The following is a 13,437-nucleotide window of genomic DNA, read 5'->3' as shown; positions in this document are numbered from 1 at the left end:
ACATGTAGCACATACAAAAGTATGGCGATTGGCGAATGATGAATTCTGAAGGATTTGGAAGGAAACGGTCGTGAGATAATCGAGGAACCATCTCAACATTTGTCTGCAGGGACTGAGTAAAATAACGGAAACTGTAAGTCAGGATATTCGGTGTTACGGCCGAGATTCGAACTGAGCATCTCCCGAATGCAATTGTAGATTGTTGAAGTTAAGTTAGTATGTTTCTTGTTACGCTGTGATTTGCTGAATATTTTTACTTTATTTTAAACATCGTCTCTCTACTTTCTCCTCTTCTTTCACATGTTACCCTTTACCACTCTGCCTAAAAGCCCGGCCCTTCTTAGGGCCACAAGATCCCATTCAACTCCCACCGCTACCACTGGTTCACGTTCACCTCCAGCCTTTACCGTTCCTTCACTACAGAAGCGACGCTTTTACTCGCCTGAATTATTCTTCCACCTTGAAGATGGAGGCAGTAGGTTCCTGTAAAATCTTTAGTAAACATCTACCAGATTATAGAGTATCACGTAATATTACGTAATTTTTTGTAGTGTGACTATAGGCGGGATTGGATCAGTAACTGGATTTATTCAACCCTCATAATTCGTAACTACAAGCAAAAATTATGCTTTCACTCTTCTACACACTTCACCAATCGCTATAGGGCACACTAGGTCTTCTCAGCCTGTTACAGTCTTCACGAGCCGTTGCTTGGTAGCGGCTTTCGGAGGAGGACATTCTCCTTCTTCTGGGTTCCAGGACTGTCCCCGGCCTGAGCTACCAGCTTCTCGCGCGAACTGACCCGCAGCAGTTCTCTAACTAACTCACCAACCAATACCTGACTGTCCTGCTTATATATGTAACATCTCGGCACGGGCCGCACAGAAAACACCGTTCCTGTGTTGCAGTGTAACTCTTGCTTAACGGTGGCATTAGGTATTCCACTTTGCGTGCGCAGTCATTGGCACGGGCCACACAGAAAACACCTTTCCTCTGTTGCTGTTTACGGGCCATTACTTAGCAATAGCTGTTGTATAGTTGCTTACTTCGAGGTCATTGCCTAGCAACGGGTCTATATGTCATAATATACTATTTACTTTATGGTTATTTAACGACACTGTCAATAGCTCAGAACGTATAGTGACGAATGTCGGGATGATTCTTTTTACGTACATTACTGTGGAAGTACCAGTTTCGAATCTAAGAGAGTACACTGATTATCCTGATTAATTTTGTGATTATCCTCAGTCCCCAGCCAAATTCAGGGATTGTACCTTTAATTAAGTCTCGACTGCTTCCTTCCCCATCTCTTCCCATTAATTAAACACTGATTTTCCGATCATTTGTCAATATAGAGCCTCAGTTACGGAAAACGTCGTTCAACAGACTACCAATAAATAATAAATGCTCCACTTTCTTAACCCACTCTTCGACTCTGAACGAAGAAGCAGCATGTACCTCTGAGACATCTGTGAAGTTCTTCCAAACTGCAAGGCATCACATCACAGAAGGCAGTATACTTTACAGGGAGCCTAAAAATGAAGGTACTACATTTCTAACAAACAAACAAGCGAACGCCGAGTGTGGTTCCGTGAGATTTCTGATATGCCTTATGAAACGTTTTGCGACCCGGTGCATGCAGCAAGCCCTGCCCGGCTGCCACTTGCTCTTAGCGCTTGCCCGATTCGCTCGGCCGCTCCTGCACCCCCCCGCAGCCCCCCCCAAATCATGGGACAGTGGTGACTCTCTGGAGTACTATGTTCTGGGGTGTACTGTCGTGTAGTGTGTCAGACATTCACCGCTATCTCGGAAGAACGTACTGTGTTCCTGACCCTGATGATGTAGGCAGTTCCACCATCCGATATATGATGGCGTGTAGCCTGGTAGAAATCTACCGACGTTTTGGAGGAATTTACTGCATCACCTTCAAGATCCTAACCTTGAAGAGGCGACATTACGACTATGTGATGCCGCGTAGTCCGATAGAAAAAAATATGAAGCAACTTAACAACTTAAAAAAAATTAATTCCAACTGGGTCCGCTCGGCACGGCGGCCATTGATTGGCCTATTGTAGCCGGTCCCGGGTGATTATGATGATGGAAAATTTGGTGGAATGAAGATTGGCAGGGGAAACCGAAGTACTCGGAGAAAACCAGCCCCAGCGCCACTTTGTCCACCAGAAATTCCATTTTACCAGACCCGGGATCGAACCCGGCCGCCGCGGTGGGAAGCCAGCGACTAACCGCTTGAGCTATGGCGCGGCCAAATTTAATAGCTTGCTTTCGAGCAAGATGGCCCAAGCCGTAATGCATCTGGCTTCTAAGCAGGAGGCTCCCGGTTCAAATCTCGGCCGGAACACCAACTATCCTGGTCGAGATTTTTCGTTGTTTTCTTCAGTTCTTCCAGGCAAATTCCGGGATAGTGGTATGTACTTTAAATTTGGCCCCGACCGCTTTGTTACACATCACATCCAGTTTATCATTCACTAACATCTACTCAGTCGACGCCGTGTGACCTGAGCTGCAGAGAACGTCGTTAAATAAACAACGAATAAATAAATAATAAGTTGTTTGATTAAGCATAATGTCATCAAGATGTATGGGGGAGTAGATGTATAGCTCCGCGCATTTTTACCCTCGGTACTAGATAAAAGCGAGTGGCTAGCTTCACGCCCCGACCACTTTACGGTACCCATTTGACATGAGGCTGCGTGGGTCCCTGAACCGGTCTGAACATATCAGCAGAGCGAAACGTTCCTGGCCTTCAAAAACTTCAGACCCGGTCTTGGAGATCATAACCAGAGACTAAGCTGACTGAGCTACGCCAGTTGTTGTTTGACAATAAATCACTAACATTCTCTAAAATTATTGTTGCTAGGGAAACAAAGGCTTCCAAAATCCATATCTTGCAAATCAAGGCTTCTTTCACTATGTATGCTATATTTCTCTTTACGTTTGCATTTCTTGCGATGTACTATACTCTATGCAACAGTGGCGTAAATCCACTCAGTTTAACTTGTTCACACGGAATTTATAAATCGTGAAATCCTCCAGTTCTTTTTCCTTACATAAGTCTTGGCTCTCACAGCAAGGGTTAAAAAGAGTTACAGTTTCTGGGTTATAACACCGAGTAATCTGTCTAAAGTCAACCGGATTTTCGGAGGAAAATGTCGCCTCCTTCGTCACGGTCAAAGAATGAGCCAAGCAAGAAACCAACGTGTGATGTGATGCCGCTTACCACCTGCTTTTACGCAGGTTCCTTCTTTGGCCTAGACCCTTCGAACGCGAAGGTGGAAGTAACATGTTCCTCCGAAACGTCGGTCGACTTTCAAAGACTACACTGCGTTATATCCCATAAGACAGAACTCTTCAAAGTTCTCCTTGTTTGGCCTCACAAGGAGATTGCTACCGTCTTCCATGTGATGCCGTGTAGTCCGGTATGACTTCACCGACATTTCTGAGGAACTTACTGCCTCAGTCTTCAGGAAAACAAACAACACGAAGCCATGGACAGCCGGCTTCTGTCTTGGCTTACTCTCCGACCTTGAATATGGATTCAGTACGTTGCCCCGAAACGTCAGAACTGCAATACATGGCGTCACATCCCAGAAGATGGTACTCCTCATAGTCACTGCTATGAGAACCTTAGATTCAACGTGTCTCAATTGATCTGAATTGATTTCCTACGAATCTCTAAGTTCACAGTTCAACTGAAACCGTCAGCTGTTGGTAAACTGCGATTCCCTCTGCTAGCACTGCGCAAGATCACGTGATTGTGAGTTTTGTGCAATGCGAGATGTGATTAAGTGACACAGGTTTTACTTCTCTCGAGGGAAGGAACGGAGAGCGGAGTTCACTTGTTATGGAAACCGGCTGGAAATTTCGTCCTATAACTGTGAATTATGACTCCCGGGGACACACACGTGGACAGCATCGTTACCCTCTCTCGTATAAACGTGTAATTAATTTCGGTTATTTAATTACAAGGTACAATTTGTTCCCGCACTTAATTAGTCATCACGCTATGAAGAGGTACGGAGGTACACCTCCACACAGTCTTAACGTCGACACCAGACGGAGGTGAGTGCTCACCTTCACGCTCCGGCCGCTTTATATTCTCGGGGAAACGACCCGAGGTGCTCTTTGGGCTCAGAGTCAGTCTGGACGCTGTGGAAGAGGGGAAACCTGCTTCACCTGCCGGGAATCGAATCCAGATTCATCAGCAATCTAATCTCTATACGGAATTTAAATAAATACTGTCACGTGTACGAGTGTAACTAGAAAAGGAGTCTGGATTGATAATGGGATTTATTGGACTCTTACAGATCGTAACTACATGTAACTAGTGCTATCGCCAAATACACACACTGTAGTTTACTGCAGTACGTACTAAGTCTTCTCAGTCTGCTGTGTCTTCACCGCTTGTCGCCTGACAATGCCTTTCAACGCCGTAGCTTCCTCAGCTTCCGTGCTCACGTCCTTACTGGCCGGCGACTGTCTCATAACTAACTAAATTTTAGACTTTTCCTGCTTAAAACACCTCGGCACGGACCGCACAGAAAACACTGTACTTCTGTTGCTGTTCTGCTGTTGATTAGCGTGAGCCGTGCTGAAGGTCAGTTCACTCTAGCTGTGACGTCATGGCGGCTGTCATTCCCGGATTCCATCCCCACTCCTAAATATTTCCACGTGATACCCTTGTCACGTGACCCCGTCCCACCTCCTAGGTCTCGGAACGAAGAGTGTTGTGATAACGACGAATGAAATGGCACAACCTGCTGACCAAACCTCTGTTAAGATATACAAGAAACCGCGCGATATGCTCTTGCATCGAAAGCGGAGATACGAGAAAGACAAGACGTGTCAGAGAAGACAACAGGAGCATGAGGACATAAAAAAATTACGGATGAGGGTGTAACTGATCACATACCCACCGACCCGATTCAAGTACAACGACATTTGTTACTTAGTACCAATTATATACCAAATGTAACTTATGCCCAGTCTTGCGCTAACTGTTCTAAAAATCGCATTGAGCAATATGCAGATAAGAAGCTACTAGAAGTTTCTTTAATAGTCGGGGTGGTATGTTGACGATTACTCATCCAACTGCCAGCCTAATTAAAGGAAACTTCCAGAATGCTCTCGATCAGAAAAACAATTAAAAGGAAGCTTCGAGAAGGATCTGGAAGGTTCTAGAGCGTTACGTCATGCAGCAAAACATCGAGAGAGTTCGGGAACATTCTCAAAGGGGAAGATTCCAGAACATTGCACTATCCTTTAGTATTTAATGGGGTTGATCCACAGATGGCGAAGAACACACACACCCACAAGTTATGGACAAGCAGTAGACTAGTAGCAGACTAAACAGTGGTAGTAGAGACTACAAGACACCAAGTAATGGAGAATTAACGCTCGTCAATTAGGCTGGGAGACTGTCCGTCGCTACCTAGTGCTGTGGCCATCCAAGTTTGTATACAAAGTGTGGTAAAGTATAGTAGTGGTTGTAGAACTGCTGTTGTAAAAGAAAAGTGTAGTGTGCTGAAAAAATTAAGTGCATCAACTACCAGTGCTTTGTGGTGGTCTGAAGACTTCTTCGCCGTGTATGTGATCCATTCTCGTCGAGCAAGGCCCGTTAAGCCCCGAGACAGACTCTCAAGGCTCAAATCTAGGACATCGTCCTTTCCATATTACAAATACTTCGACGTGGTTCCCAGACCACGTAACGGCGCCCTACTTCATCATCAACGAAAGTGCAAAAGGACTGCTAAAAGTGACGCTCAACACGAGGTAACGACAAAAGCTCTGCTAAAAGTGGCTTCCCTTAACGCGAAGCCCCCCCAAAAACACAGCTAAAAGTTGCGCCCATCGTGGGGCAAAAGTCTTCGCAAGACGAAAGGCGAGCGAAGAAGAGGACCACATCAGCAACTACACAACGAGGCTAAGAAGAAGCAGCGGTGAACAACCAACCGAGTAACAAACCCAGCATACCGATGGCAAGCCGAACTCGAAGAAACAGGACAGCGGAGCCCAGCCAGCAGGAAGACCTACCTGCATCCCAAGAAGGCGAGTACGATTGACCACAGGACCAACCAACAGAATCAGATAACTAATCACAAGCAAGTGAAACGAAACAAATGTCAGTACTGCAATTAGACGAGGCAACACACCCACAAATACGAATTAACCCCATAACAAGAGGCCAACCCGCAGGTAAGGAAACTAGTACAAATGAAATAAGTGAACTAAAAGTCATGATGGTCAACTTAATGACTACGCTACAAGAAACCTTACAGAAAGAATTCATAAAAACTAGCACCAAAGAAAGACGTGAACAAATAAGAAGAGTTTTGGATAAAGCAATAGAAAGTTTTGAAAAGCAAGCTACAAACAAACGACCAGGCAAAAGTAGCGGAACGAGAAAGGCACGTAGTGTAGGGACTGTTAATCCACTAGATGATGGAATAACACAATAAATGAAATTTAATTAGTGAGATTCGAAAAGCCAAGAAAGACTGATGTAGTTTTAAGACAGCAGGGGGAGCGCTTCGAACAGATGATAGTTGAAGATGATGATAATAATAATATGGCAAAATTTGATCCAAATAATGACTTTGAAGAAAGAATTTCGGAATATAATAATGAGAGTTATGTTCCATGCATTCCCTGCTCTGCCTGTGAGAACATTAGAGATAGTGACTATGAGCAAGCACAAACAGTGACAGAGAAAACTAAGTATATGTTGCTGTCTCGTCACCAAAATGCAGGCCAAAATCTTGACATAACGATAGAAAATAGTTTTGAAAATGTGGCACAGTTCGGATATTTGGGAACGACAATAACAATTCAAAACCTGATTGAGGAGGAAATTAAGAGGAGATTGAACTCGGGTAATACTTGCTATCATTCAGTCCAGACCCTTTTGTCTTCTCGTCTGCTGTCCAAAAACATAAAGAGTAGAATATAAAAAACTACAATTTTTGCCTATGGTACTGTATGGGTGTGAAATTTGGTCTCTGACATTAAGGGAGAAACAGACTGAGGGTGGGTCGCGCCATAGCTCAAGCGGTTAGTCGCTGGCTTCCCACCGCGGCGACCCGGGTTCGATCCCGTGTCTGGTCAAGTGGGATTTGTGGTGGACAAAGTGGCACTGGGGCAGGTTTTCTCCGAGTACTTCGATTTCCCCTGCCAATCTTCATTCCACCAGTTACTCCACAATCATCCTCACTTATCATCTGGGGCTGGTAGAATAGGCCAGAAGTGGCCGCAGTACAAGGCACTTAGTCCCACACCACTAGTAATAAGGGTGTTTGAGAACAGGGTGTTGAGGAGAATATTTGGACCGAAGAGGGATTATGTGAAAGGTTGAAGAAAACTGCATAATGAGGAGCTTCATAACTTGTACTCTTCTGCAGGGCATGTAGCACGAATGGGATAGGCGATGAATGCATATAGGATATTGGTGGGAAAGCCAGAAGGAAAGAGACCACTGGGAAGACCAAGGCGAAGGAGGGTGGACAATATTAAAATCGATGTTAGAAAGATAGGATGGGATGGTATGCATTGGATTGATCTGGCTCAGGATAGGGACCAGTGGAGGGCTCTTGTGAACACGGTAATGAACCTTCGGGTTCCATAAAATGCTGCACAATTGGCGTTTCTCAAGACGGGCTCAGCTTCATGAGTAAGTAACATAAGCGTAGCGATGTGACGAGAGATACAGAAATGACACAAATAAATGACATAATTCGCATCTTCGGATTGTCTACAAAACGAGAAGCTGCTCACGACGGGGCCAGTGCTGATGTCTCATGACTGTTTTACTGAAAATTGCATCTAGGCTGCGGACAATATGCTCCGTCTCTCTTCAGGCTAAAGACTAGCTTGTCTGACATGCAACCAGCCAAATGCTGACACTGAGAATGTGATAACGTGCTGCCTGGTTAGGGTTACGGCACACCTCAGGGGGCGATGATATTAGTGAGAGGCAGTGGTAGAGCGATGACATATTTGTATCTTCGCAGTTAGATAGCGTCGTACTGTTACGAGTTCGTGATAAACTGCTTCTAAAAAGCGCTATGATTGTGTTTGAGAGCGTGACAATATTAAGCAGCTCAAGTTTAAACAACTTTTATTAACATTTAGAGCAATAGTTCTGTGTGAGTTACTTCTCAAGTCTTTGGAGAACACATTACGTCTCCAGTACAAAGCCCAACCGGTTAACGCTGTTTAGGGAAGTAATCGCTGTTTACTGTAAGAATGGAACACACAAATACACTGTGGGCAGAATGCAGAGTTCAGTCCGTACCTCACAGGAAACACATTACGTCTCCGCTACAAAGCCCAACCGGTTAATGCTGTTTAGGGAAGTAATCGCTGTTTACTGTAAGAATGGAACACACAAATACACTGTGGGCAGAATGCAGAGTTCAGTCCGTACCTCACAGGAAACACATTACGTCTCCGCTACAAAGCCCAACCGGTTAATGCTGTTTAGGGAAATAATCGCTGTTTATTGTGAGAACCATACGGAACATACTGATGCACTGTGTGGGCCGAATGCGTGGACTTAGTGTGTTAAAGCAGGTGGTACCACTGTGGTTTAAAGAGTCAAACACAAGGAAAACACGAATCTGCTGGAATTCGCCGGTTCGTATCTGCATTCATCCCCACGCGTTACACCGTGTCGCGCTGGCAATTACCCTTGCGCCTTCCCTTCAGTCAGTTTTTACATTGATGTGTACGGGGTAGAGTGTGATTGTTGCAATGAGCGAGTACGCCGATGACGTCAGGCGTCGGGGCGGAGCGCGAAATGGCTGAGAAGCAGAAGAACTCAACGACGACGACGGCGACGGCGACGTCCTGACGGTGCGTGGTTGCCTATCGATCGAGGGAGGTCCAAGCAGGGGTTTTGCTGCTCGCCGAGCTGGCTACAGCGGGGAGCGGGGCGAGTGTAGGTGGGGGGGCAAGGAGATATAGTAGCGTTATAACGCCGGTTTCAGCAGTCCAAGATCTGTTGGTAATATGGATGGACGGAGTTTGCAATCCGTTGTGTGTGTATATGTTAGTGACGGGGTCAGGGCAGACCAACGTGGCGACTAGTGACTCCCCACGGCTGGTCACTGCAGGTAAATGAAAACCAGGTCATGCCTGCTTTTGTTTCGTTATTTATATTTGCTTCTTGTTTGTGTCTCCAGGGGGCGTAGCGCTTTGACAGCTCTCTTGAGTACTGGAAGTGTACGATAGTTCACGCTTTGTCCGTTTCAGTTTGAATGTGGCCCGTTTGAAGATTTTTTGTTTGATTTTGATGTTGTGAAAAGTTTCGACGGCTATGGCTTCGCATGGCTTTAATATCCACGTAATATTTAGTGTCATAATAACTGCCTCTAGATCGAACTGCGACCACTATAAGTGAAGTTAATATTTAAAGCAACGCGGTAAATATGTGCACCACCACCTTTAGCATTGAAAAATATGCAGTCTGCCACACTGTGTTTATGTGTTCCGTACGACTGTCACAGTAAACAGCGATTATTTCCCTAAACATCAACCGGCTGGTCGTTGTCAAGGAGACGTAATATGTTTCCTATGGGGTACGAACTGAATTTTTAAATTTTTAAACACAGTTGTAGCAGGAGCTACTAATGATAGGGCATGAACTGCTGTACTGAGTCTGGACTGAGAGAGGCCTTGTATATGTTGTACATACATACATTTCATAACTTGTAAAATGTAAATTGTACATACTGACAACATACTTATTAATGCTGACTGTGACTGGCAAAGGAGAGACGCGTCCTCTCAGAGAGAGCGCTCCACATCAACAAGCCTGGAACTGTCTGACAGTAATAAAGATCTGGTCTTAAGCCCCAGATGGGTGATTTTTTCCAAGAGAGACTGACTGACCGTCGGTCGTAGTGAGTCCTTTAATCAAAATTAGACAATATGTTTTTAAGCAATCACAGCATCTACAGCTATGGAATGTAGCACACACGTCGTTGAAGGCTGCCTCTACCTGCCGTTCTTTATTTAAGTTGCTTGTAACATATTTGTAGCACTTGCATAAAGTAAAGCCTTGAAGCCTCATAGGGTAGTGAGTCGTCGAGGCTCCCATATTTTCTCTAGACAATCAGCTCACAGATGGCGGTGAGGTTGTCATCTTTACACACCAGCCGGCAGTCCTTTACCTCCGGGAAGATTCCTGGCACTCGTTTCTGTTAGAGGCTGAGTCGACCCCAGGGTCATAGTTCGGCTGGAAGGATTAGGTAAATTGAAACAATCCATCCATCGAGACTCGAACCCTCGACCTTACGACTCGTAGCTTAGTGTGTCAACCAACTACGCTACCGCGTGCCTCTTTAAAATTGTCCCTATGTTTAAGTAATTAAGCACTAGGCCATTAAGGCGTAGGGGGAGTGGATGTATAGATCCACATTCTCTCGACCTCAGCACTAGTTAGTGAGTGATGAGCTTCAGGCCCCGGCCGCTTTATTCCCGGAGGAAGAGCCCCGGTACCCATTGGACAGGAGGTTAAGTGAACCCCAGAGCCGGTCTGGACGACGTGGAGAAGAGAAAATGATTGACCCTACCGGGACTCGAACTCCGACCCGTCGGTCGATATATATACGATTATATATATGTGTATATATTTTTTCCCCGGAAACGTAGAAAGAATGGCATCTTAGAAAAATCCGCACATTATGAAGACATTTACAAACAGATTGTTGTGGAAATTATCATCTTACACGGATAGCCCACAACTGCAGGGTTGGAAGCTGCCTAGAATCTGTTAGGAGCAACATTTCGAAGATAGGGCTTAACAAGTTTCGCCTGATAATGAAATTGTTTGAAGCGTGACAATGTGTTGCCATGGATACTACTCGCATTCTCTTACATTACACAGTGTTGCCAGTTTTACTATTAACACATTTGTTAAGCTGTTGTTGTTACTTGGTCACTAAGCTTAATGCAATAGGTTCGAAAAAATTAATAAATGAAAATTACCATCTTTGGGAATGTGACGCCGTGTAGTCTCCTAGTTCGTTACCGAGGTTTCTGAGGCAACTGGGCTAAGACCGTCTCCTTACACAACCTATCCAACTTAGGATTCGCTATTCCTGTTTGAAGCGCTCACAGTGTAAATAACTCAGAATTAAAAAAAAGTAAGTACATAAGAAAATAAACAGAATAGCAAGTAAATAAATTAACATATAAATACACAAATAGATGAATATATAGATGAAAAACAATTCACTTGACTATGTAATTGATTGCACAATTAAGGAGATGAGCAGATACATAAACGAACGCATAAATACACAAATGAATGTATAAGTTCCTATATAAGAAAATAAATCACCAAATATATTTTCAAGAAAATAAATTAATACATAAATATAGGAAAAGGTAAAGTTGTAATTAAGCACTACGTCATTAAGTCGTATTGGGGAGTGGATGTATAGATCCACATTTTCTTGACCACAGCATTATTTGTAGGTGTGTGGTCAGCTTAAAGCCCCGGCCGTTTTACCCCCAGGGGAAAAGCCCACAGTACCCATTGGATAGGAAGCAGGGTGGGCCCCAGAGCCGGTATTGACAACGTGGAGAAGAGAAAAATTCTTGACCTTACCGGGACTCGAACTCCAGCTCGTCGCTATACCGACTGAGGTATCCCGGCTCCCTACATAAATATAGATAAGTATATAAATTACTAAACAAGTTCAATGATCACTTGGAAGGGACACGAACGGAAGCGGTCATAGGATATATCTGAAAAGGCTGAGGAAAACCATGAATAGACCTGTCAGTATAGTCTATTTCACGGTCTAGTTTCAACCCCGGGCCTCTGCAGAAATGAAACACCAATTCTAACCATTCGACTGAGATGTTAGGTATGAATAACTTGCTCCCGAGTGTTTCATAACGAATGCATAATACTTAAGGCGGGCCGCACACAGTGGGTCATAAGTAGGGACCGGATTTTAATGCAAATGCATACTCCTTTCTTGCAACCAGAAAGTATGCTCTTCTGGATATATGTATGAATTACTTCATTTCTTAAATTTTGGACATGGTTTGATGGTGCATATAAACGCATATTTTGCCTGTTTTATGAATAAGCATCATATTTTCGAAGATCTCTGTTTATACTGCATATTTCAGTTTTAAAATATTTATCATATATATTTTAATTTTATGTCCAAATTTTCAATCATGGTCGTGTGTATACAATTTTTCTTTTCCGCATTACAATATGTTGCATATTTGACTAAACATTTCGTCATGATTCACGTTTCTGAAGCAGTACCCAGGACGGGACTTCCCCGGTCCCTCTACTCGCAACTTGCCTCATCCGCGTACCATCAAAGTGGCCGCGAAGTGATTAGTCAGAAGCGTTCACATGTAGCCGCTATCAACGTGATACTATTCAACGGATAAGAGACTTCACTTATTTATTTCCGAAGGCTCCACGAATTTCGTTACGCTTCTTCATTTGAAGCTGGGGGCCATTCACATTAGTGGTGACTAGTCTGTAGTTAAGTTTGTTTAGCCTTCTGTTGTCATGCCGAGAGTGAAAGTAAGTCAGAAAACTAAATTACAGATGTATCAGCGGGAGTTCGAAGGAGAGATGATAAGTACGGATAACGAAATTCTTTATGCCGAGCGTGTGAGAAAACAGTTGGTTGTGAAAAACGCTTTCAAGTGCTACAGCATTTGAACACTAATATACATAAAGAGAATATTAAAATTAAATCCACGAAAAGTGCTCCTGTTCAAAAATTGCTTAGTGAATTTTCTAATAATAGTTTCTCACAGTTTTCCTCTGATTTATGCGAAGCATTTTTAGCGGCAGATATTTCGCTGTGGAAACTAACCTATCCTACTCTGAGAAACTTCATAGAGAAGTATACACAGTGCAAAGTGCCGGATGAATCTACTGTGCGCAAAAATTACGTGAAGCAGTGTTACGATCTTACAATTGAAGGCACTAGAGATTAGATTCAAGATAATTTTGTGTGGGTATCAATCGACGAAACACAAGATTGTGAGGGACGGTTTATTGCAAATTGTATAGTTGGATCCCTNAGAATGAACAAGCTACCCCATATGTTCTTGCGGTAGAGCAATTTGAAACCACAAATGGCTCCGCAGTTTCCGAATTTTTTTATCAATTCCATGAATTTACTATGGTCAAATGGCATTCAGTATGAGCGCGTATTGTTCTTTGTGACTGATGCCGCAAGTTATATGATGAAAGCCGCTACTGCTCTTAAAGTTATATTTCCAAATATGACACATTTGACTTGCTATGACCATGGGTTGCACCGTGTTGCAGAAACAATTCGTGCAAATTTTCCGCTTGTTGACAAGTTTGTGTCTTCTGTGAAGAAGGTATTTTTTAAAGCGCCATACAGAAAAGAAGCCTTTAAAGCAGTA

At 43.8% G+C, this 13,437-nt stretch overlaps 1 protein-coding gene across 1 annotated transcript in view; it reads left to right on the top strand.

The window, feature by feature from the left end:
• The first annotated feature begins 9,059 nt into the window (after positions 1-9,059).
• Positions 9,060-13,437, top strand: part of LOC111865430 (heparan sulfate glucosamine 3-O-sulfotransferase 5) — a 102,586-nt gene continuing 98,208 nt past the window's right edge. Inside the window, exon 1 of the mRNA XM_023853463.2 lies at positions 9,060-9,128. The gene's annotated coding sequence lies outside the window, so the exon portion shown is untranslated. The remainder of the gene's footprint in view (positions 9,129-13,437) is intronic.

This window comes from Cryptotermes secundus, unplaced genomic scaffold (assembly GCF_002891405.2).
Source record: "Cryptotermes secundus unplaced genomic scaffold, Csec_1.0 scaffold343, whole genome shotgun sequence".
Lineage (NCBI taxonomy): Eukaryota > Metazoa > Arthropoda > Insecta > Blattodea > Kalotermitidae > Cryptotermes > Cryptotermes secundus.
Note: the sequence above shows the minus strand (reverse complement) of the source record. Positions and strands in the feature narration are given on the sequence as shown.